Source organism: Pantherophis guttatus, chromosome 5, assembly GCF_059756535.1.
Source record: "Pantherophis guttatus breed Tessera chromosome 5, ASM5975653v1, whole genome shotgun sequence".
Taxonomy (NCBI): Eukaryota; Metazoa; Chordata; class Lepidosauria; order Squamata; family Colubridae; genus Pantherophis; species Pantherophis guttatus.
The window spans coordinates 123,090,205-123,115,191 of record NC_142067.1 but is presented as its reverse complement, the minus strand read 5'-3'; positions in this window follow the sequence as shown (position 1 = coordinate 123,115,191).

Genomic DNA, 24,987 nt, shown 5'->3' with positions numbered 1-24,987 from the left:
AGAGAGAGAGAGAGAGAGAGAGAGAGAGAGAGAGAGAGAGAGAGAGAGAGAGAGAGAGAGAGAGAGAGAGAGATTTGGATCTGGAAATATATGATTCTTGCCCCAACAGTTCAAGTTTATTAATAAATTAAGAAGACTGTCTACCACTTAATATATTTCAATTTAACAATTCCCTAGCAACGTTATTTGCCAGTTGTTCTAGAATTCCCTCCGCCCCATTATTACCCCATCTCACCATGAATTTTTGTTTTAGAGACCAGAAAGGACATTCTCAAGTCATTATTTGAAAAAGAAGTTTCACCAGTGACCTAAAAAGATAGGAAATATAGATTCAGATTCAGATTCCTACAGGGACTCCTTGCACTTGGAAAAAAATTGTAAATAAATGATGAAACTGTGTTTAAAAACATGTTTAGAATTATACAGTATACTCTGGATACTCGGATTCGGTTGGCAAATTCTTGTGTTTTTCATTTACTTGTTTCCTTCTCTATGGGCATGTCAACAGTGTAATCTGTTTTCTTTCATTTGACTCATTATGGTGATAAATAAATCATTTATTGCTCATTACAGTTTCTCATATTTCCATACACTCTGTCAGCCACGTTCATCAGTCTGTGCCTTAGGCCACTGATGACCTCTATATGTATATGATGCTCATCTTCTATTCCTACCCAATTTAACAATGTAAAATCCTTTTTTTTTAATAAGAAAAGTAGTAAAATGGCATCTTTTTCACCATGAAAGGAATGTATAAAAAATCTGAGAACAAGGATGCAAATCAGGAGTGGGTTCTAAATTTTTTTACTACCGGTTCTGTGGGCGTGGCTTATTTTGTGGGTGTGACTTGGAGGTCATGTGACTAGGTGGGCGTGGCTAGCTGGTCAGAGTCATTTCTGGAAGGTACTCGCACTTACGACCAGTCCTTGCACTTACGACCCGACTCATTTGTTTGCTTTTAACACTGATCAGCTGTAGGACAGCCCTTTGAAACCCCGTGGCAAGAGTTTAAACAGTTTTTTTCCCTCTAGTCATCAGCTGGGACTCAGGAGGCAGCAATAGATTGCGGGTGGGACCAAATAAAAGGTAAGAATATACGTGGGGGGGTGGGAGGGCGGGCGGGAGAACCGGTTCGGTGATGTCATATCGTTACCGCTACCGGTTCAGCCGAACCGGACCGAACCAGGAGGAACCCACCACTGATGCAAATATTGTGATATCAGTCGTCAGGGGCATCATGTATCTAGTATGTGCTATACCAGGGGTGTTGAACTCCATTTCATTGAGGGCCACATCAGGGTTGTGTTTGACCTCAGGGGGGCTGCAGTGGGTATGACCAGCATGGCATCACCTGTGTCGGGCGGCACCTGTGATGGCCCGAGCACTCTGCCAACAAAAATGGGGTCCTGAGCTCCTTTTTCAGCTGTGACGACCTCCTGCAACTCTCTGCCAATGAAAACGGAGCTCGGGGGGGGGGAGGCCACACACGGCCCTCACGAGCTCCATTTTAGTGTGAGATGGCCTCCTGCAACCCTCTGCCATCAAAAACGGAGTTTGGGAGGGCTATGTGCGGCCCTTCTGAGCTCCATTTTTGCTGGCAGAGGCACCATGGGCCGGTCTTTCACTGTTTCTGGGGTGGCCCCATAGGCCAGATCCAGCCCCCCAGGCCTCGAGTTTGGCACCCTTGTGCTATACTTTCATTTTGTGAAATTAAATGATATTTACTTATGCATCCATACCTGCATTGTACAATTATAATTGTGAGAGCGAGATTTTTATTTTTCTAAAGCTTTGTAATTTTTTTCCAAAATTGCAAAAATTCTAGTCTTGCAGTATACTTGTTTTGAAGTACCTCTCAAAACTTGACAGGTATTGAAAATATCTTCCCACATCTTTCTTTTAACCCTCTCCAGTAACCTTCATCTTTCAAAAAGAAACTTCAAATTCCTTTGGGAGTTTCTGTGATTTCCTCTCCCCTCCCACAATGAAAATAGCTTAATTTTACCTCAGAGCACCAACCTAAGTGAAGTTTCTTTAGACGTGAAGTCTAGAATGCCAAATGTAAATATATTTTGGAGGGTTCTAATTATTGACTCACAGACAGCGCAGCCCAGCAGGAGCCGCTGCTGGCCCACTTCTTCTGCATCCGCTTGCTGCCACTCGCACGCATCGCCCCGGCCTTCATTTTGCTTTCAGATGCCTTCTGGTAGGCATCTGAAGGCAAAATGGAGGCCAGGGCAATGTGTGCGAGTGGTGGCAAGCGGCCACAGAAGAAGCAGCCAAAGAAGAAGACGAGGCAGGTGTCAGGGTGTGCAAGGCCTGGTAAGTAGGGCAGCTCCACCCTCTATCCCTACCCTGGCTTATTTTTTACCTGTGTGCCTAACCCCATCCCCTGCGCCTTGGGGTGGGCAGGGTCTTAATTAGGGCTAATTTTGTGGGTGGGGCTTAATTTTTTTATTTATTTTTTATTTTTATTTATTTAAAAATACAAACAAAACAAGACAAGTAATAACAAAACATACAAAACACGTAAACAGAAAAAGAGGTCAAATATAATCATGTCGAAGTTATCACAACTATAATCTGTTATATAATTCTCCTTTATATATTTGACTCTTCCCTAATTGGGTCTTTTACATTGTGTCTGAATTTTTTAAGTCCCTATTGGCCTATATTGAATAATGTGTATTTCTATAGCTGTCTTGGGTTCCACTGGCTGCCTCCTAATCCTGTTTTTTCCTTTTCCTATCTTCCAACCAATTGTACCACTTATCCCATACTAAATAGTAATCATGTTCCTCTTTATCTTGAAGTTCCTTTGTGAGTCTGTCCATTTCTGCACATTCCATGATTTTACTAATTACTTTCTCTTCGCTTGGTGTGTCATTACTCTTCCAATTTTGTGCAAAAGCTATACGTGCTGCCGTTGTTATATGGATTATTAAATATTTTATTTCCTTTTCGTATTGTCCAGATATAATACCTAGTAAGAAAGTTTCTGGCTTCATTTCTATTCTATGTTGTGTGATTTGTTCTATTTGCGTTTTGATCATTCGCCAGTATTGTTTTGCCTTTGAGCAGGTCCACCATGTATGATAGTATGTTCCTTTGTGTAGTTTACATTTCCAGCAGGTGGGAGATGTATTCGAGAACATTCTCGCCAGTCTGGCCGGGGGAAGATGCCACCTATAAAACATTTTGAGCTGGGTGGGGCTTAATTTAATCTCATGCACTCAAAAACGTGATAGGGCTTCTTTTCAAGGTGGGTCGTCTTTTTGGAGAAACATGGTATTTATACTACTACTAGCCTATTAATGTATTTATTGAGGGTTTTTTTTTTTAAAAAAATAAAGATTGTATGCCATCCAAAACCACGTTCATGTGAGACGTGTGGCTATAAAATATGATTTTTTAAAAAACCAAACAAATTATTCCATGCAGTACCTGGACTTGTCCATCTATTGTACATTTTGTAATCAAGTATGGAAAATTGTCACACCTGTCTGAGGTCTACCCTGTGTTTCAGTTTTTCTCTTTTGCTTTTTTTGAATACTGAAAGTGGATCATAAACTGGAGGTCATGTGCTTCCAAAACATCACAATAACTGAAGGAGCACGGTGGCTCGAGGTGTTGGAACACTGAGCAGGAGGTTAGCAAACCCATGTTCGATGTTCGATCCCAACCAAGAGCTGCCATGGGATAGGGTTGAGATGGACTCTTTTACCCCTCTTTCAAACCATCTATAGAATAGAATAACAGAGTTGGAAGGGACCTTGGAGGTCTTCTAGTCCAACCCCCTGCTTAGGCAGGAAACCCGACACCATTTCAGATGAATGGTTATCCAACATCTTCTTAAAAACTTCCAGTGTTGGAGTATTCACAACTTCTGGAGGCAAGTTGTTCCACTGATTAATTGTTCTGTCAGGAAATTTCTCCTTAGTTCTAAGTTGCTTCTCTCCTTGATTAGTTTCCACCCATTGCTTCTTGTCCTACCTTCAGGTGCTTTGGAGAATAGCTTGACTTCCTCTTCTTTGTGGCAGCCCCTGAGATATTGAAAGACCGCTATCATGTCTCCCCTAGTCCTTCTTTTCATTAAACTAGATATACCCAGTTCCTGCAACTGTTCTTTGTATGTTTTAGCCTCCAGTCCCCTAATCATCTTTGTTGCTCTCCTCTGCATTCTTTCTAGAGTCTCCACATCTTTTTTACATCGTGGCGACCAAAACTGGATGCAATATTCCAAGTGTGGCCTTACCAAGGCCTTATAAAGTGGTATTTTCACATGATCTTTTTTTTTAAAATTGATTTATATGCCGCCCTTCTCCAGAGATTCAGGTCGGCTTACAGTGCATTAAGCCATAGCCTTCATACTTTTGTATATTTTTATACAAAGTCAGCTTATTGCCCCCACAAACTGGGTCCTCAATTTACCTACCTTAGAAAGGATGGAAGGCTGAGTCAACCTTGAGCCTGGTGAGATTCGATCTTACTTTAATTGCAGACAGCTGGTGTTAAATTACAGTGCTTAGTCTGTTGAGCTATCCAGGCTCCATCTTGAATCTATCCCTCCGTTAATGCAGCCTAGAACTGTGTTGGCTTTTTTGGCAGCTGCTGCACACTTCTGGCTCATATTTAAGTGATTGTTCACTAGGACTCCAAGATCCCTCTTACAATTACAGTACTACTATTGAGCGAGGTACAATCTATACTGTACCTGTGCATTTTGTTTTTCTTACCTAAAGGTAGAACCTCCCTTTTTTCACCATTGACTTTCATTTTGATAGATAGCGCCCAATGATCTTGTACTTCACTCCAGCTCCTGCCAGAGATGGGAAAGGACTCCCCCCCAATTGGGTGTCTCCTGGGCAACATTGATATCACCAGCTAATCCTTTCAACCCAGAAACACCTCAGTGCTTCTGTCACCAGTGCAAAAAAAAAAAAAAAAAAAAAGCACAATAATTTGCATCTATGTTGTGAAAATTGTGGATCTGTTACTGTAGGCAAATGTCTCAGTTATTCATTGCAAGCATGTGGAAAGGTAAAATATCCACATTAATAAAAGGCATTTTTCTCCGAATCCCTAGCTGGTATTATCTTAACTGTTCTCAAGGTTACAGTTAATATGGGAATATTATACTCATCACAATACAGATTTCTCTCTCTCCCCGCCCCTCACGACTGCCAACCTAATATTTTATACCCTGGTGGTAAATAATTAAGCTGACTTAGCACTTCAGCATAAATAAACTAACAATATGCCTGTCCTATAAATGTTATACATTCATTGTAAACTAAGTCTAAATCAAGATTATGCACTTTAACAACAAGAAAGCGCAGCAATAAACCGCCAGAAGTAAACACATCTGTGAAGATGTAATCGTATTTTCTAATAAAGGATGCTTATATAAAGCACCCTGCAATGTATATCTATTTTTTACCCCTAATTTTAAATGTAATATACGAGCTTTAATTTCAGCATGTGTGCTATTAAACATCTACCAAGAAACATATTGCAAATTAACATAATTATATCTGGAATTCCCAGTAGCCCAAAACGCTATTTGTCAGATTGCATTATGAATACCGGAATCAAACATTTCTGGTTGAGGTCATTTGTCACCAATATCAGACATTTCAGCTTCTGCATATCAACCCAAAGCAGATGAATGGGGGGAAAATATAATATGGAGTGTACTTTGCCTATGGATATCCAGTACCCCGAATTAAACATGTTCACGGGAGTCTGAACAATTATTCAAATGTCCTTGATCTTTCCCTAAGTCTGTCTTTCTAGCTAATTGAGAATCATCTCCATCCACTGTTCTATTCTTCTTACTCCCAATTACAATTTCTCATTTCCTAATTTAAGTGACCAGACTATTCGTTCATTTGCACATTTGTTCTCCTACGGCTCGTGATAATAGCGATTCTGCCGTTCATGTCAATCTTGGGGGGGGGAGAGGGAGGGGCTTACTATGGCAATTCTTTACATTTTCTCCTAAGCAAGAATAGCAAAAAAAAAAAAAACTATGTACCACCTAAAAAAACTCTTGTTCCTTTGGCTGGTGAGTTTCTTCTGTCTCAGTTATTTATCAGTGTCTATGAACAGAGTTTAACTAACCATGTGGATTCATCATTTCTTGAGAGTCCTAAGTAGCAAAGTATGGAAGGCATCTTGTTAGGATCTTTCAAACTTTGCCAAGATGACTCCTTCCAAATTTGAAATAATTTTGCCATGCCCCCGTCGGAGTCTGAAGCTGAGATGGAAGACAAACAGCTGAAAGAGAGCAGGAGAGTGGCTCCATTGGCAGTGGAGGAAACTGGAGAAGGCAAAGCAGGGGAGAGATAGAACAAGGGAGAGGGGGTTCAGATGAAGACCAAGGCACACCCCCTCCTCATCCTAGGGCATGCAGGGAAGAACACAGAAAAGAGCAACGTGGGTTGTGTGGCTTACAAGAAAGGAAAGAGCCCTGATTCCCATCACAAAGCACACCTGGGGATGGAGTTTAAAGGAGAAGCAGTTGAGAGGGGTGTTTGTTGGGAACAAATGCTGAATTCATCTAGTGTTGAGAGTTGTGGCCTGCATTCCTGGCATTTCTCCTGACTGTTTGAATTAGGGCCGTGCTTCTGTGTGCTTATCTTGTCTTGCTGCAATTATTCTTCGCTTCTGGGACTTCTTATCTTGCCCTGCTGGAGTGATTGATTTGTAGGCATTCTGCATACAGTGTTTGGACTGGAGTATCTGCAACCAGAAGCTGCTGCAGGTTTGTGGGAGAATTTTTCTCCAGGCCGGGAGAGTAAACGGGATGTTGGGGGCAAAGTTGGTGCCAATAATGGGACTCATACTGGTTCTCTGGCTTCAGAGCTTCTCGTTGCCTTCATGCCATGCCCCAGGTCATCACAAATTTGGATAAAATAAAATAAATGACTCCTTCCAGATTTGAATTCCAATGACTCCAATGACTGCAAGATGCAGTAACCATTATTCAGGTCTGCTGAACACTATCTTCTCTAAGTAACAATATATGTATGTAGAAGTTCTAGCAGCTGATCAATAGAAAAGCATGGACAGGCCATGGCATGCTGGTTGATCATTTTATTTCTTTAGAATAAATGTAAAGACCTCTGTAAATGAACTGGCATTTTTAAAATCTCATACCCAAATTTAGTCAGGATAAACTGGATTTTCACCATCTTTATTCTCCTGGGCGAACTTTTCTTAAAGTCTGAAATTTTCTACCCTTAGGAAGGCATCCCCTTCTGGTTTCTTCTGGTGCTTCTATGAGTTAACTATAATATATCACTATTACAGCTACATTCAAATACTAGCAAAATAAGCCCACAATTAAGAAGGCACTTGTAAAGGTTCTAGCATATTTATGAAACAATGTAGAAGTTCAACTCTGATCTTTAGTAATTTCTCACAAAAATGCATTAATAATGTATGTTTATCCCATTATACTTTCAGAACCATTAGCAACATTCTGTCACCCAAAAGCCACCACTTGCTGAATAGTATTGTAAGTGAAAAGAATGTGTAACATTCCATGCTAAATCTTCAAACATCCACATTCTGTGAATTCTATGCTTTCCTGAAGTGTATTTTCATAATAATGACTTATGCTATTACAGAATACATTGTTTTGCAAAAGAAAATACAATTTATCTAATCTTTGTGTAGCTAACTGTTGCAAAAAAATAAAATAAAATATTGACAACTTTGTTAAACAATGTACCTGGGAAAACATTCATTTTTGCATGCATCAAAGAAATGATGGAGATGTATTTATTCCAGATTACTGTGGTGCCATGCATGGAAGCTTGATGAAGATCTAATAACATCATCTACCTATCGGTTTTATTTATTCTTATTGTTTGTATGGCACCTCCTACCAACTCATAACTCAATAAAAATGACAAGAAGAAAACATCAAACCGATTCACATGTTACAGTCTTGACATTGTAAAACTTAGAACACAAAGGACCATTTTCATAGCTCTCCAATGTGTGTGTGAGAGAGAGGGGGGGAGGGGGAGGGGGAGAGGGAGAGGGAGAGAGAGGGGGGGAGAAATAGGTGCAGCTGAGAAGGTTCTTCCCCAAATCCCCAAAATGTTGACCTTAGACTATCTACTGTTGACCTCACCCCATTCCTAAGAGGTCTGTAAGGGGTGTGCATAAGCGCACCAACATGCCTACCATCCTTGTCCTAATGTCCCCCTTTTATTTGTAACAATTTCATGTATTAATAACCATGTTTATATCTATATCTGTTATCTAATATGTGCTTGAATAAACAAACAAACAAACAAACAAATAAGATTCTCAGCCTCCTAACAATCTAGGGCAGTGGTTCCCAACCTTTTCAGCTCTGCGGACCAGTGGTGGGAGAGGTTAGGAGAGGGGATGGTTTTGCAAATACAAATTTGTGAACATGCCTACACACACTTGCCCACCGCTTGTGAGGCCCAGTTCCCAACTGGCTGTGGCCTGGCACCAGGGGTCTGGGTCTAGGAGATAGATCTTCTCTGCATGACCTCTCAGTTCATATTGTCTATAATAAACGGACACATTCTGTTTAAAGATTCTCTAACCGGCTTCTATGGTGGAATATATTCTCAAATAGAATGATACTTGGATGAAAACCACTTTCCACTTTTCAGTATGTGAAGCTCTTAGAATCATTAAGGACTTGGTTACTATAAACTACTTGTTTTCTTTACCACAACTGGTAAATATTTTATAAATAGCTGAAAATTAAAATTTGCTTGGGTTTTGCATTTGATAATGATGTTATTCACCCTTATGGCTTTAACATCTATAAATATCTATTAAGGACAAGTCCTCATACTCAATGAGATATATCACACTGAATGTCAGACCTGGAAGCCATCTTTTACATTTGGGCCTTCAGGCCTACCACATCTTCTTCTATGGGAAAATAGGAGGGGGGATTGCATAGAGTGTAAATGATATGTAGTCAAAATAACATTCCTTTCTCAGAGAGTCAAGGACGCATTGCCCTGGCACCTGGAGTCCCACTGGGAGGTGGCTTCAGTTTGGACGGTGGATGATTGGACCATGTGATGGACATGAGAGTGCTGGGCAGGGACTTGAATTTTCATTTGGGTGGGGAAAACCTGGATGCTTTCAGATTCGGGTTTTCACAGATGTGCCAATATGACATCTCTAATAAAAAGTAACTTTGAGGAAATCCAAGCCTCGGAGTTTTCTTTCATTGGGGGTATTACTTGGAACCCTGACACTGAGATAGTATAGATACATGTGGATAAATGTTAATGAATATAAATGAAATATGGTTATTATTATGGGGCAGAAATTAGACCTGTGATCATAAATAACTTGGGGAAAAAGGCCAAGATTTTTTTTAAAAAAAATGTGTCAGTTTTATATCATACAAATTATATGGACCACACATTATCATGGGATCTAATAGTACTAATGGCAACCCTTAAGTGATTAAGTATGAAAGAATGGCTCAAAAGTTGTCATAAATCAGTGAATTGAATAGACGATAGATAGTTAGACATAGGGATGATAGATAGATAGATAGATAGATAGATAGATAGATAGATAGATAGATAGATAGATAGATAGATAAGTAGATACTGTAGATAGCTGATAGCAGATAGATAGATAGATAGATAGATAGATAGATAGATAGATAGATAGATAGATAGATAGATAGATAGATAGAAGCAGGCAGGCAGGCAGATAGACTGACAGACAGAGACACATGCCAGCTTCTATCTCATAATTTTAGGAAAAGCTCACAATGGTACAGGGAAACAACAAGAAAGCACTGTGTTATTGTCACTGCTATGACTAAGCCTCACTCCCAAGAAATTATTGGAGAAATTATTTTCCCCTGGACAAATTTGAGGATCGATTTCTCTAACGTTTTCCCGCCCCTCCTTCTCTGTGGGAGGAAGAATTTGGAAGTGGTATTTGCGCCTAGCTCTAGACTGAAATTTAATTATGAGTTCTTCGGAATGTGCCATTTGCACGCCATGTTATTATCTATTAATAATCGTGTTTTCCGTTTCAGAAGTGAAGGAATCTGTGAGGGCTGACCTCCTATGGATGCAAGTAGCAAACCATGCCTATTTGTAAAGCAATTAACAAAGGTTGTATTCCACAGGTACCTCTATTCTGAAGTTTGAATAGCCACTTAAGGAAGATAATTGCTATCATTAATTGTATATTCATATATTTAAACTTACCAAAGGGATTTTTTTTAAAAAAAAAAAGCGAGCACTACAAACTTACCCATGTTCACTCAGGAAATGTTCCACTTGGGTACAATGAGTTTTTTTCTTCTAACTAAAATTTTGTAAGGTTGTAGCTTGGATGATTTTTACCTTATTAACTTCGACTGATTCAGAAGCTGGGATAAAGATACAGGGAAATCCCCAATTAATTGAGCTTGGCTAGAGGATAAACCAAGACAGTTGTAGCTCTAAAATTAATACTTTGTTACAAATGTGTGATAGTTCCAGGTCAACAATGGCAGTGTCAATACATGGTTAATTTGCAAGATTGTAATGATATGTGTGAATGACCTTGGTAGACAAGAAGAAGAACCACAGATTGGACAACTATATCAATAAAGGAGAATATTTGTAGTTCAGAAAATAGAAATAGCACTTAGACTTATATACCGCTTCACAGTGCTTTACAGCATTCTCTGGGCAGTTTATAACGTCAGCCTATTGCCCTCAACAATCGGGGTTCTCATTTTACCTTGGAAGGCTGAGTCAACCTTGAGCCAATCATGACTGAACTCTTCACGGTAAACAGAGTCAGTGTGCCTCCGTTCAAAATTCAAGAAAGAAAAACCCCAATTCCATGTTTGTAGAGAAAGGTACTTGACTGCATCTCTAACGATCCATCTGTTAAACTACTGAAGTTCGCAGATGACACAACAGTGATCGGTCTCATTCGAGACAATGATGAATCTGCATACAGACGGGAGATTGAACAACTAACCTCGTGGTGCGACCGGAACAATCTGGAACTGAACACACTCAAAACCGTAGAAATGTTGGTAGACTTTAGGAAAAACCCTCCCATACTTCCACCTCTCACAATACTAAACAACACAGTATCAACAGTAGAGACCTTCAAATTTCTAGGTTCTACCATATCGCAAGATCTAAAATGGACAGCTAACATAAAAAATGTCATCAAAAAAGCACAACAAAGAATGTTCTTTCTGCGCCAACTCAGAAAACTCAAACTACCCAAGGAGGTGCTGATGCAGTTCTACACAGGAATTATTGAGTCTGTCATCTGCACCTCTAGAACTGTCTGGTTTGGTTCTGCAACCCAACAAGACAGACCCAGACTTCAGAGAATAATTAGAACTGCAGAAAAAACAATGGCTACCAACCTGCCTCCCATTGAGGACCTGTATACTGCATGAGTCAAAAAGAGGGCTGTGAAAATATTTACAGACCCCCTTACATCCTGGACATAAATTGTTTCAACTTCTACCCTCAAAATGACGCTATAGAGAACTGCACATCAGAACAACTAGACTCAAGAACAGTTTTTTCCTGAACACCATTACTCTGCTAAACAAATAATTCCCTCAACACTGTCAAACTATTTACTAAGTCTACTATTAATCTTCTCATGTTCTCATCGTTCCCATCACCCATCTCCTCCCACTTATGACTGTATGCCTGTAACTTTGTTGCTTGTATCCTTACAATTTATATTGATATTGTTTCCTGACTGTTTATTTTTACCCTATGACTATCATTAAGTGTTGTACCTTATGATTCTTGATGAACATATCTTTTATTTTATGTACACTAAGAGCATATGCATCAAAGACAAATTCCTTGTATGTCCAATCACACTTGACCAATAAAAATTCTATTCTATTCTATTCTATTCTATTCTATTCTATTCTATTCTATTCTATTCTATTCTATTCTATTCTATTCTATTCTATTCTATTCTATTCTATTCTGTCTAGTCTAGTCTAGTCTAGTCTAGTCTTTTACTGAGTATGAACTGATAGCAATGAAAGAAAAGCAAGATCTGAGGCTAAAGGCGCGAAAATTGCACATTGAAAATATTCCCAAATCCCTCCCCCCAGGACCCTACCTGAATGTCCAATCTCCATCCCCCATGGTGTCATGTGGGGTGCATCTGGCTCCCCTGTGCACAAGGGATTCCTTGTGCACAGTCACTCACGCCCTCGTCACCTCTCGCCTGGACTACTGTAATGCTGTCTACATGGGGCTCCCCTTGAAGAGCACCCGGAGGCTCCAACTGGTCCAAAATGCGGCCGTGCAGGTAGTTACGGGAGCTGCATGGTGCTCCCACATAACACCTCTCCTGCGTGAGCTGCACTGGCTCCCAGTGGTCTTCCGGGTGCACTTCAAGGTTTTGGTTACCACCTTTAAAGCATTCCATGGCACAGGACCTAATTATCTTCGAGACCGCCTGCTGCTACCAATGACCTCCCATCGACCTGTGCGCTCCCACAGAGAGGGCCTCCTCAGGGTGCCATCAGCCAAACAATGTAGGCTGGTGACCCCCAGGGGGTCTTCTCTGTGGGGGCACCTAATGGGGAATTGCCACAGCACAAGTAAGGCAGAGAAATTGACAAACATTGCAAATTATGGTCCTTACAAATATTCCTAAGCATCCTACGGGCAACAGCAGTGAGCATGTCCTGGTAGGAGAATCCATATTTTTCATAGTAACTTTGTACATTATCTGCAGATCCCATATTTATGTCAAGCTCAGTAGCACTACCATGCTTTGAGCTGCAAAATTCCAGACCAGCAGAAAATGTCAAAAGAATGATTAGAAATTCTAATACTTGGCTGCCAACAACAACTTTTAGTTAGGTGGAATTTTGAAACCCAGAAATGACCCTAATTCACTTCTGTAGAACAAGTACAGATTTACAGGTTGCAAGACCCAAAGATTTATCAGCCTAATTGTGAAAATCACACTGAGAATTTTGATTTAGCAGGTTTAGTTGGGCGAAGAAGCCTCACTTGTTAACAGCTATGCATATTAATACATTTTCAATTATTAAAGACATTTAATTACCAAAAAGCCAGTGGTTCCGTAATGAGGCATTAGTAAATTTTTTGTTTGTTCCAAAATCAATGCAAATATAACTCGCTGGAGAAAATCCAGCTGCAAAACCACTGATGCATGCTAAATTTTATTTATGTCTTATTTGTTTAAATGCTTTTAACCTAATTCTTCAGGTGAAAGAACTCAAGACTGGATTTACAGAATAAAATAACAAGGGGGAGAGAGAGGGAGAGGGGAGGGAGGGAAGGAAGGAAGGCAGGAAGGCAGGAAGAGAAGGGGAGAGGAAAACCAGTGAATTCAGAACATCTACACGAAGCCCTGTTTCAACGTTAGTGGTCTTCGTTAACCGTATATCATCCCCATAGCATAGCAAATTTAATGCTGCAACCACCACAAGCAAAAAAATTAACCCACTCTGATTGTGACCAAAAAAAAAAATTGTACAAAAGTTATCTGCATTGACCAAACCTTATGAGGATGGCTGGTGCGTAAACTGCAAGAAAGAAAATACTTACATAGAAAATCTTTTAAATGAACAGTCAGCTAGCTGGAACACATTTCCTGCTAGTCCATTCCTTAATAGCACAAACCTTTCTGCATCCTAGTGGGATGCAGAAGCATAGCTCTTAGCCTTATATCCCACTCCATAGTGCTTTATGGCGCTCTCGGAGCGATATTGCCCACCCACCCACCACCAACGATCCTCATTTTACTGACCTTAGAAGGATGGAAGGCTGAGTCAACCCTGAGCCAGTCAGGATCGAACTCCTGGCTGTGGGCAGAGTCAGCCTGCAATACTGCATTCTAACCACTGCACCACCACAACTCTTTACCATTATCCCATACCACTACACTATCACACGTGGTGGATAACCTACGCAATGTGTCAAGTTAGTGGTCTCCGTTTCAAATTACACAATCGTTCCAATTCACCTGCTGGATTCATAACAGTTCAAGCAAACCATTAAAAATGAAAGCTGGTCCTTTCTTTCCCACTGCTCCCTCTAGTGTATCATGTTGGAATTGCTGCTGCCCCAGGGCCATGACGGAAATAGCATTTGATAAATTTGGCAGTTAGTTAGTTAGTTAGTTAGTTAGTTAGTTAGTTAGTTAGTTTATTATATTTGTATACTGCCCTTCTCCCGAGGGACTCAGGGCGGTGAACAGCCATGATAAAAACAATGTACAACAAAAATTAAAAGCTTATTAAAATAATTCAATCATTTGGCCAAATGTAAAACATCCAACTAAGATCATTTTAAAACCTCTATCAAAACCCAATTTAAAAAACCTTTATCCTGTCAGTCCAGCTTGCTGGAATAATAGGGTCTTTAGAGCACGATGGAAGGCACGGAGGTCGGGGATCCTTCGTATGTCCAGGGGCAGTTCATTCCACAGGGTCGGGGCCCCCACAGAGAAGGCTCTTTCCCTGCAGGTCGCTAGCCTACACTGTTTGGCTGATGACACTCTAAGGAGGCCCTCTCTGTGGGAGCGTATTGGTCGGTGGGAGGCAATCGGTGGCAGAATGCGGTCCTGTAGATAACCAGGTCCTAAGCCATGGAGCGCTTTAAAGGTGGTAACCAACACCTTGAAGCGCACCCGGAAGACCACCGGGAGCCAGTGCAGCTCGCGCAAGATGGATGTTACATGGGAGCGACGAGTCGCCCCCCTTATTACTCACACGGCTGCATTCTGGACCAGCTGGAGCCTCCGGGTGCTCCTCAAGGAGAGCCCCATGTAGAGAGCATTACAATAGTAATGCATTACAATAGCAGTGCTAAGGGGGTGATCTTAGTCCAGTTCTATCTCTTTTTCTGCGGCTGCTTTCAGCGGCTGCTCTGTTCTAACCATTAATTCAAGAACCCAGTCAGTGTGGGTCTTTTAGCAGAACTGATAAAATAATTCTACTCCCTGTCTTTCCTCTGAGATGGAAAGATTTTATTTTTTGGGGAAAAAAAGTAAAATAAAATGTAAAGTCTGTAATTTAGAAGTATTATAGACCTCCGGAAAATAAAGGAAGTCGGGTTAGTGGTGAATATAAAATCTTAGAATGAATAGACAGACCGACAGAGGTAGGGATATGGAAGAAGACAATAAAGTGAAGCAAGTCATTAGACAGATGCTCTAATTTGGATTTCAGCAGACAAGTCATTCCTCATTATGATCTAGAATTATAGCAAATTCTCCTGCTGAGCCCTAGGTGATGAATTGGTAGGCAAAACAGAAATCTACATGGGGACTCTGAACCTTGCTGTGCTGCCTTATACAAAATGAATATCAGTGTTATATTATTAAGCCACCTACATTTTTCATGGACCCTTTGGGTATTAGAAAGTACGAGCTAATCATCAATAAAAGTTGCTTTGCTGTTAGGTAATTTTCTTTGGGGCATCTAGTTCATTTGCCATCCCTTCCTAGCAATGGCCATCGACTGCCCACCTAATGGACGATAACTGTGAAGCCATTCTGGTGCATTAATCTGTTTACTTAATTGATACCTCGCTTATTTACAAAACAACAAAACAAAACAAGAATCCTGCAAAGTCTATTCAACTTTAAGCGGCCTGTGATACAAGGTAGAGTAGAGTATTCAAGATCATGTTTAACCCTTTTCAGAAAGGAAAAGAGTTGGCAGTACACATACAGTAGATGCACACATGATTTGGGGAAAGCAAATTAACTTAACAGAGTAACAGAATAATAGTATTAGAAGGGACCTTGGAGGTCTTCTAGTCCAACCCCCTGCTCAAGCAGGAAACCCTAAAGCATTTCAGACATATGACTATCTCTTCTTAAAAACCTCCAGTGTTGGAAGATCCAGAACGTCTGGAGGCAAGATGTTCCACTGGTTAATTGTTCTCACTGTCAGGAAATTTCTCCTTAGTTCTAGGTTGCTTCTTTCCTTGGTTAGTTTCCATCCATTGTTTCTCATAGCTAATAGCTATTGAAAGCTATACTCTTCTGAAGCCACCCATGTTAGTGGCCAAGGATTCTTCATGCAAATTATGCACCGTGTGATGCAGCGTTTGCTTTAAATGTTCTTCAACCATCTTCAGTGGATGATTCAGTGGATGATTCAAGAACAATCTTGAACTAAAAACACTTATAACCATAGAAGTGGTGGTGGATTTTAGAAGAAAAACTCCTGTTCTACCACCTCTTAGAATACTACACAACAGAGTATCAGTCCTTCATATTTCTAGGTTCTATCATATCTCAAGACTTAAAATGGACACCTAAAATCAAAAACATCATTAAAAAAGCTCAACAAAGTTTTCTGCGCAAACTCAGAAAGCTCAAATTGTCCAAAGAGCTGCTGATTCATTTCTACAGAGGAATGATTGAGTCTGTCATCTGCACCTCCATAACTGTCTGGTTTAGTTCTGCAACCCAACAAGAGAGACACAGACGTCAGAGGATAATTAGAACTGCAGAAAAAACAATGGCTACCAAGCTGCCTTCCATTGAGGACCTGTCTACTGCACGAGTCAAAAAGAGGGCTGTGAAAATATCTACAGACCCCTCACATTCTGGACATAAATTATTTCAACTTCTACCCTCAAAAAGATGCTATAGGACACTAGACACAAGAACAACTAGACACAAGGATAGTTTGTTCCCGGATGCCATCATTATGCTTAACAACTAATTCCCACAACACTGTTAAATAATTTACTAAGACTGTATTACTATTATTCTTCTCTTCCTGACTAGCATCTATCTCTTCCCACTTATTACTATAACCACGTTTGTTGTATCTTTCAATTTATATTGTTTTCATTTGTTTCCTAGTACAATTCAATAGCTTATTAGTAACCTTGACTATCACTAAGTGTTGTATCTTTTTATTGTTGATGAATGTATTTTATTCTCCTTATGTATACTGAGAGCATATACACCAAAGACAAATTCCTTGTGTGTCCAATCACACTTGGCCAATAAAGAATTCTATTCTATTCTAAGAAAAAAATATCCCTGTCAATTTTCTCCAAGCCGTGCATGATTTAATCACCTGATCACTTCCTTATTGTGTTTTATCCAAAATGCTCCAGCCTTTTCTTATTAAGAAGTAAATCAGACATGGACAGGAACAGTGTTTAAACATTTTTAGGAAGTCCCAATTAAGAGACAATTCTAAAGTCCCCCTCAACCAAAAAAGTCCAGATTTAATCATACCAATTTACTGATAGAAGGCTATAAACACAATAGCATTTAGACTTATATACCGCTTCACAGTGATTTACAGCCCTCTCTAAGCGGTTTAAGATGAGTCAACCTTGAGCCACTCAGAATCGAATTCCTGGAGTGAACATTGAATGGGGACTGCAACCAAGAAATTAAAAGACATTTGCTCCTGGGGAGGAAAGCTATAGCAAATCTATTTAGCTGACTAAAAAGCAGAGACATCACCCTGCCAACAAAAGTGTGTATAGTCAAGGCTATGGTGTTCCCAGTTGCAATGTATGGCTGTGAAAGTTGGACCTTAAGAAAGGCTAAGCGCCAAAGAATCGAGGCCTTTGAACTATGGAGCTGGAGAAGACTCCTGCGAGTCCCTTGGACTGCAAGACAGTCAAACCGGTCAGTCCTAGAGGAGATCAACCCTGACTGCTCTTTAGAAGACCAGATCCTGAAGATGAAACTCAAATACTTTGGCCACTTAATGAGAAGGAAGGACTCACTGGAGAAGAGCCTAATGCTGGGAAAGATTGAGGGCAAAAGAAGAAGGGGACGACAGAGAATGAGGTGGCTGGATGGAGTCACTGAAGCTGTTGGCATGAACTTAAATGGACTCCAGAGGATGGTAGAGGACAGGAAGGCCTGGAGGAACGTTGTCCATGGGTCGCGATGGGTCGGACACAACTTCACAACTAACAACAACAACTGTGTTCATGTTTCAGAAAGCCTATTTCTGAATTTGTGTATCCAAATTTTGATTTAATTAAAACATGAAGGTATTGTGGCTTTGTTTTTTTGTTTTTTAAATAAACTGTTTTTCATTAGAACTTCCAACCTTTAAGTTCAGTTAACGGTTTAAATTATTGAACACAGAATGCAAAATTCATCAGAAGCTTCCAAATGAATGCTCACAGATTTCCACCGTGGTTTCCCCTCACCTTTTTAACTTGTTTACTAGTATATTTTACACATATTAAGTTAGAACTTATGGTTCTGGTTGTCTCATGCTGATTTTTCATGTTTATCCAAGCTGACAGTTAAGTTGCATTCTCAGTGAGTTTCAGCTTAATGAACTCCTGAGGGAAACTAGGATATCTCTAACACAATTAACTTCCCATTCTTATGCAAATGAGAAAATCCAAGGTCTTTGATACAAACTTTTTTTTTTTATAACCTGGCTACCACTATGAAATGATACACAGGGCCCCCAGTTGAAATGTAGACTTCACTAATTTGTTCTGAAACAAGAAAGGGAGGAAAAAAACATATATTTTCTGTGACATGAAACATGGTTGGTTAAATGTAGCTGATGCAGTGAAATTATCACCTGTGGCAGGCCTGCCACTCATTGCAAGATTACCTTTCCTTTTCCATGCTCTGCAGAGCTCTGACATACATTTCACTAAATGCCTTGTGTATGGTATTATTATTTTTTTTTAAAAAAGAAAGAAACAGTCGAAGTTATTGATTTACAGTGAAAAGGCACAGTGGATGGATTTACATCGTCCAGAGCTTCCTCTAACCATGCTTTGATAGATGTACCTTGCTCAATAGTAGTAACTGTGAGAGGGATCTTGGAGTCCTAGTGGACAATCACTTAAATATGAGCCAGCCATGTGCAGCAGCTGCCAAAAAAGCCAACACAGTCCTAGGCTGCATAAACAGAGGGATAGAATCAAGATCACATGAAGTGTTAATACCACTTTATAATGCCTTGGTAAGGCCGCACTTGGAATACTGCATCCAGTTTTGGTCGCCATGATGTAAAAAAGATGTTGAGACTCTAGAAAGAGCTTATAGAAGAGCAACAAAGATGATTAGGGGACTGGAGGCTAAAACATATGAAGAACGGTTGCAGGAACTGGGTATGCTAGTTTAATGAAAAGAAGGACTAGGGGAGACATGATAGCAGTGTTCTGATATCTCAGGGGTTGCCACCAAGAAGAGGGAGTCAAACTATTCTCCAAAGCACCTGAGGGTAGAACAAGAAGCAATAGGTGGAAACTAATCAAGGAGAGAAGCAACTTAGAACTAAGGAGAAATTTCCTGACAGAACAATTAATCAGTGGAACAACTTGCCTCCAGAAGTTGTGAATGCTCCAACACTGGAAGTTTTTAAGAAAATGCTGGATAACCATTTGTCTGAAGTGGTGTAGGGTTTCCTGCCTAAGCAGAGGGTTGGACTAGAAAACCTCCAAGGTCCCTTCCAACTCTGTTATTCTATTCTATGCAGTAGAATGAATGTCCCAAACAGCACAATGTTAAACCCAAGCCAAACAAAACAAAGTTGCAGTGTATTACATTATGTTGCATTTTACATGTTGCCACAAGCTCTTTAACTACAACTTAAGAGTGGTATGGTTAGACAGGTGGTGTTTATGAATTCACCATAATTACATAGAGCTGAAGTGAAGTTGCTGGTTGTATGTAATAGTTATTGTGGTATAATTCTTACAAATAGTGGATTGTTAATTTTGAAAGCGAGATTCACATCCATATCGGTTACAAAACTCCTAAGGTGAATTTGCTCCACTCACTCTTTGTCAACTTAACCTATCTCAAAGAAGTCTTGTGGTAATATATTGGTTGGGAGAAAGAATCACGAAAGTTCAGGAAAGAAAATGTAATAAGCAAATGGACACAAAGAAAGGAGAACTAAGTTATTAGGTGAATAAGGCCATCATTGAAAGAAGAACAGAATAACAAAGTTGAAAGAGACCTTGAAGGTCTTCTAGTCCAACTCCCTGCTCAAGCAGGAGGGCCTATATCAGGGATGGCTAACCTTTTTACCATCGCGTGCCAGGAAGGGGGGGCGGGGGAGGTTTGCACGCACACGTGCCCACAGCCATAATTCTATGCACCCCACCCTGCGCATGCGTGCATGACCCCCCTCACCCCCCCACTCCTGCCACGCAATGGCCCAGTAGGCCCATTTTTCTTCCTCATCTGTCTCCAGATCCTCTCTATGCATCTGGGGAGGGTGAAAACAGCCTTCCCCACCCCTTCAGAGGCCCTCCGGAGGCCCGGAATGGCCCGTTTCCCAACTTCCAGTTGGACAGGAAGTGACTTTTTTGCTGAACCCAGCTTCCAGAGCCTCTCTAGTTCCCCCCAAAATAAGACATTCCCTGATAATAAGCCCAATAGCTTTTTTTCTGATGATGATGTTGATGATAATGATGATGATTGGTGATGATGATGATTGATAATGATATCCGTTCAGCAGTTTCCAATTCTTGGCAATTCTAAGGGCCAGGTCTCTCCACATTTCCGATGTTGCATGACTTCTTTTGAGTTGTTTTATGCTCTGGCTGGTGTCACTTTTGATGGTGTCCAGCCATGATCTTCTTTGATGGCCTCTGGATGGTTCCTTTTCCTTCTAACTCTTCCAAACATAAAGTGAATTCCCCCCACATGACATAGCCAAAATAAGTGAGACATAGTTTTCTGATTTTGCTTTTCCTAGTCACTCTTGGCAATTGTTTGAAAGGAGTCTATTATTTCCTTTTGAGATTTTGTTTTTGACTTCCAAGTCTATTCTGCAATATTGCCACACTTCCAGGTGACTTCCAACTCAAAGACGAGCCAGTTTTCAACTTGCTGAGCTTTTTTTTTTTTTTTTTTTTTGAGATCCTATACTTCTTTTTAATTAATATTCTCAATAAGCCTTTGTTCTGGGCTAGATACATAGTTTTCTTTTTGGTAATTGCTTGTAAGATTCCTTTTCTACCCGTGGGTAGATTAGATATTTAATATATGCAAATCATGATTCATTTCCCTATTGAAGAGAAAGAGAAGAAGATCTTTGAAAAGCCAACAAATGAAAGAGTTCTTCCAGAGCACTTCAGAAAACATTTCAAAGGCCCTGAAGCATCATTATTATTTGAATGTGAGGAAAAGGTTCTGTAAATGTTGTGTAGTTTAAGAAAATTGGTGACATTGTCTGCTTGTTCGTTATCCCAGGATAAAATGGATTATTGGTTTGCTTTTAAGGAGTGGCAATTCTTCATTGTTGTGGTGCTCTCAACTCTAAGTAGTTCTTCTTGGAGTCAACAAACTTCTTGACAGCTTAAATTCCAAGGATGTCTAGATTGGCTTGAATCTTGACGAACTAGTTTGAAAACACTGTTAACAATTCCATCTTATGAGGTCAAAGAAGGTGTCAGAGAGAAGGAGAGAGAGAGAGATACCAAATCCTCCTTCTACTTCATACTCTAGGCATGATGATGTTGTCATGTTTTCTCCGAAGTTTCATTTCATTAGTAATTTGTACAGATCATTAAGTTGAGTTCTAAAGGAGTGGAACAAATTGAAATTCTTTGACTAACTTTATGACAAGAGGAGGGAACTGACCCAGGTAGTAGGTCCATAAATCAGGGCATTGTACAAGTTTTCCTCCCTCTTTCTCCAGTTTTAATGAAAAGGCCATTTGATCGTCTTTGTATCCGATAAAAATGCCTGAATTGTAGAAGCTTTGATCACCCCTCTCATAAATCTTTCAGATAATAGTTGCCCAAAACTAGCATTTCATTCTCCTTTAATCTATACCAGTGGTGGGTTGCTCCCAGTTCTGTCCGGTTCTTTAGAACCTGAAGTAAAAGCTGTGTTAGGCACTGTCCACCTGCCCAGAGATCATAATTGATGATCTGGGCATACGCAGAAGCTTCTGCGCATGCACAGACGTGCACGCTCCCGTTGCAAACTGGTAGTAAAGGTAAGTAGAACCCACCTCTGATCTATACGAGGCTTATTCCTCAGTCTTGGGCCTTTTGCATTTCATGTGTAGCTACTAACCCACAGAGGTTTACCGCTGAAATTCAAAATTTGTGTCCCAATGCTTTCCATTCCCCAACCGACCACATATGTCTTTCAACATCAAGCCAAACTCAGATGAGGAAAAAAAATTTTTTTGGCTTTTGCAAAATGTGTCCTTAAAAACATTGGGATGAACTTCTGAAATCCATTTTCCAACCTCCCCAATCAGGGAACTTTTGTTGTCTACTCATCAATGACCATACCAAGTTGAAAAATGCAAGGATTTCCACATACTTTGTTGTTAGTTGCAAAGTCATGTCTGACCCATTGTGACCCCATGGACAGCATTCCTCCAGGCCTTCCTATCCTCTACTATCCTCTGGAGCTGATTTAAGCTCACGCCAACTGCTTCAGTGACTCCATCCAGCCATCTCGTTCTCTGTCGTCCCCTTCTTCTTTTGCCCTCAATCTTTCCCAGCATTAGGCTCTTCTCCAGTGAGTCCTTCCTTCTCATTAGGTGGCCAAAGTATTTGAGTTTCATCCTCAAGATCTGGCCTTCTAAAGAGCAGTCAGGGACTGGCCGCTTTGATCGCCTTGCAGTCGAAGAGGCTCGCAGGAGTCTTCTCCAGCATTCCACACACTACAGATGATGTTACTTAATTGGGTACTGAAATGTCCGAAACAACTGAGCTCTGAAAGAATCAAGGACTACAACCCTATAGTTCTTGGTTCAACCCTGAACTACAAATACTCTCTTCAACTGGGTAATTTCACACATCTGGTGTAACATGGCATAGAGGTGCAAAGAGGTTATCCAGGAGAAGATATATGGACAATATTATGCAAAACATCAGTTCAGTCTAGGAAAACAACAAAGGGTGAGGAAGAACCTTAAAATGAAATTGTTTTGACTGTTTTTATTATAAGAGTCAAAAGCAGGGACATTGGCAAGTTTTCAGGATTATGTTATATATCTCTATATGTCTATATGTCTATAACTCTACAGTATATCTCTATATCTTTATATCTCTATCTATCTGTTGTGACCTAGGCCCAAGTAGTTATTACCAGACACAATTAGTCCTAAACAAACATATTTTATTAGAACAGCTTTATCATTAGAACAGCTAGAATTACTTCATTCTCATCTTAATCCAAATAAAGTCCAAAACAAATTCTTCATAACAGTCCTTCAGCCTTATCACCAACCTTTGTCTTCTTTGGCACCCTGCCAAAGGCTTTTCTTGGCAAAAGTTCAGAAGCAAGAGATGCTGACAAGAAACAAATGTAGCAATGTTGCTTTCCTACAAAGTTCCCAAGAGCCCTTGCTGCTCTTTTAAGCCTTCTGGGAGGGGCCAATCATCTCCTGGCCTTACTCCCGAGTTATCCTTTTTCTTTCTTTCTTTCTTTTCTTTCTTTTATTAGATTTATATACTGCCCTACTCCCGAAGGACTCAGGGCGGTGAACAGGCACAAAATAAAATACATAAATACAAAAGTTAAAAGATATAATTAAAACCAGATTAAATAATTTAGCCCAAGACAATTAAAAATCCCAAAATTTAAAACAAATTAAAATTTCTATGTAAAAGAATTTTAAAACAGGGGAAAAAATTAGGCCAGGCCGGCTTGCTGGAATAGGAGAATCTTAAGAGCACGGCGGAAAGTGCGTAGCTGCTTTAGCTGCTCTTGCCTTCTGGCAGCTCTGCGCATGGGTGCACTAGGAACAGGCTCCTCCTGTTCCTCTGACTCTCTACTATCTGCCTCTGGAGGCTCTGGAGTCTGCGCATCGCTCCCAGATGGCCCTGGCCCCATCTCTGCCTCCGACACAGAGTCCTCATCTGGGCCTTCCCCTGACTCCAGGACTGGCCCATTGTCCTCCCCAGCCTCCTCACTGTCCGACTCTGCAGCCAGGTCTGCAGGCTGCTGGCAGACCACAACACTATCTATCTATCTATCTATCTATCTATCTATCTATCTATCTATCTATCTATCTATCAAGTTCTAGTATTTCTTATTTTCTAGTTTCTGACCTGAAATATCTCAGAGGGCTGACATATTTTGGAAGGTGACTAAATTTGTGCAGTTGATGGACAGGGTTGAATAAAGCATTTCCTTTATTTTTATTTTTATTTTAAAAAGAGACCTAATAAACTTCGAGGTACAGTCATGGCTTGCATAACACTTTCACTGTCAGAAAAAGGATTAGATTCATCTTTGGAAATGCTGAAATTTTGTATCATTAGTTTAAATGTTCTCTTCTGGTTTGAAGGCTCATGCTGTGCACTGTGCATCGCCATATGGTGGGGAAAACTTCAGTCTATATCATCTAAATACATGGCATCTTAAAAAAAGATAATTCTATATCTCCCTGTGCATGGCCTTTTCGGAACATGGTCTTCATTCCTGATGGAGGCTGTTGTTGGTTTCTGGATCAGAATGGTGAAGAAATAAATTAGAGATCCTTCAAAATTATTGACTCCAGTTATAAGTCCATAATGTTATTGCTGAATTATCTGACCTTTTGCTATTCATCCATCCATTTATTCACACCAGAACAACTAGACACAAGGACAGTTTTTTCCTGAATGCCATCACTCTGCTAAACAAATAATTCCCTCAACACTGTCAAATTAGTTACAAAGTCTGCATTACTATTAATCTTATCATTCCTATCACCCATCTCCTCCCACTTATGACTGTATGACTGTAACCTTGTTGCTGGTATCCTTAAGATTTATATTGACTGTTTCCCTATGACTATCATTAAGTGTTGTACCTTATGATTCTTGACGAATGTATCTTTTCTTTTATGTACACCAAGAGCGTATGTACCAATACAAATTCCTTGTGGGTCCAATCACATCTGGCCAATAAAAAATTCTATTCTATTCTATTCTATTCTATTCTATTCTATTCTATTCTATTCTATTCTATTCTATTCTATTTTTACCATGTTACTTGTATCTT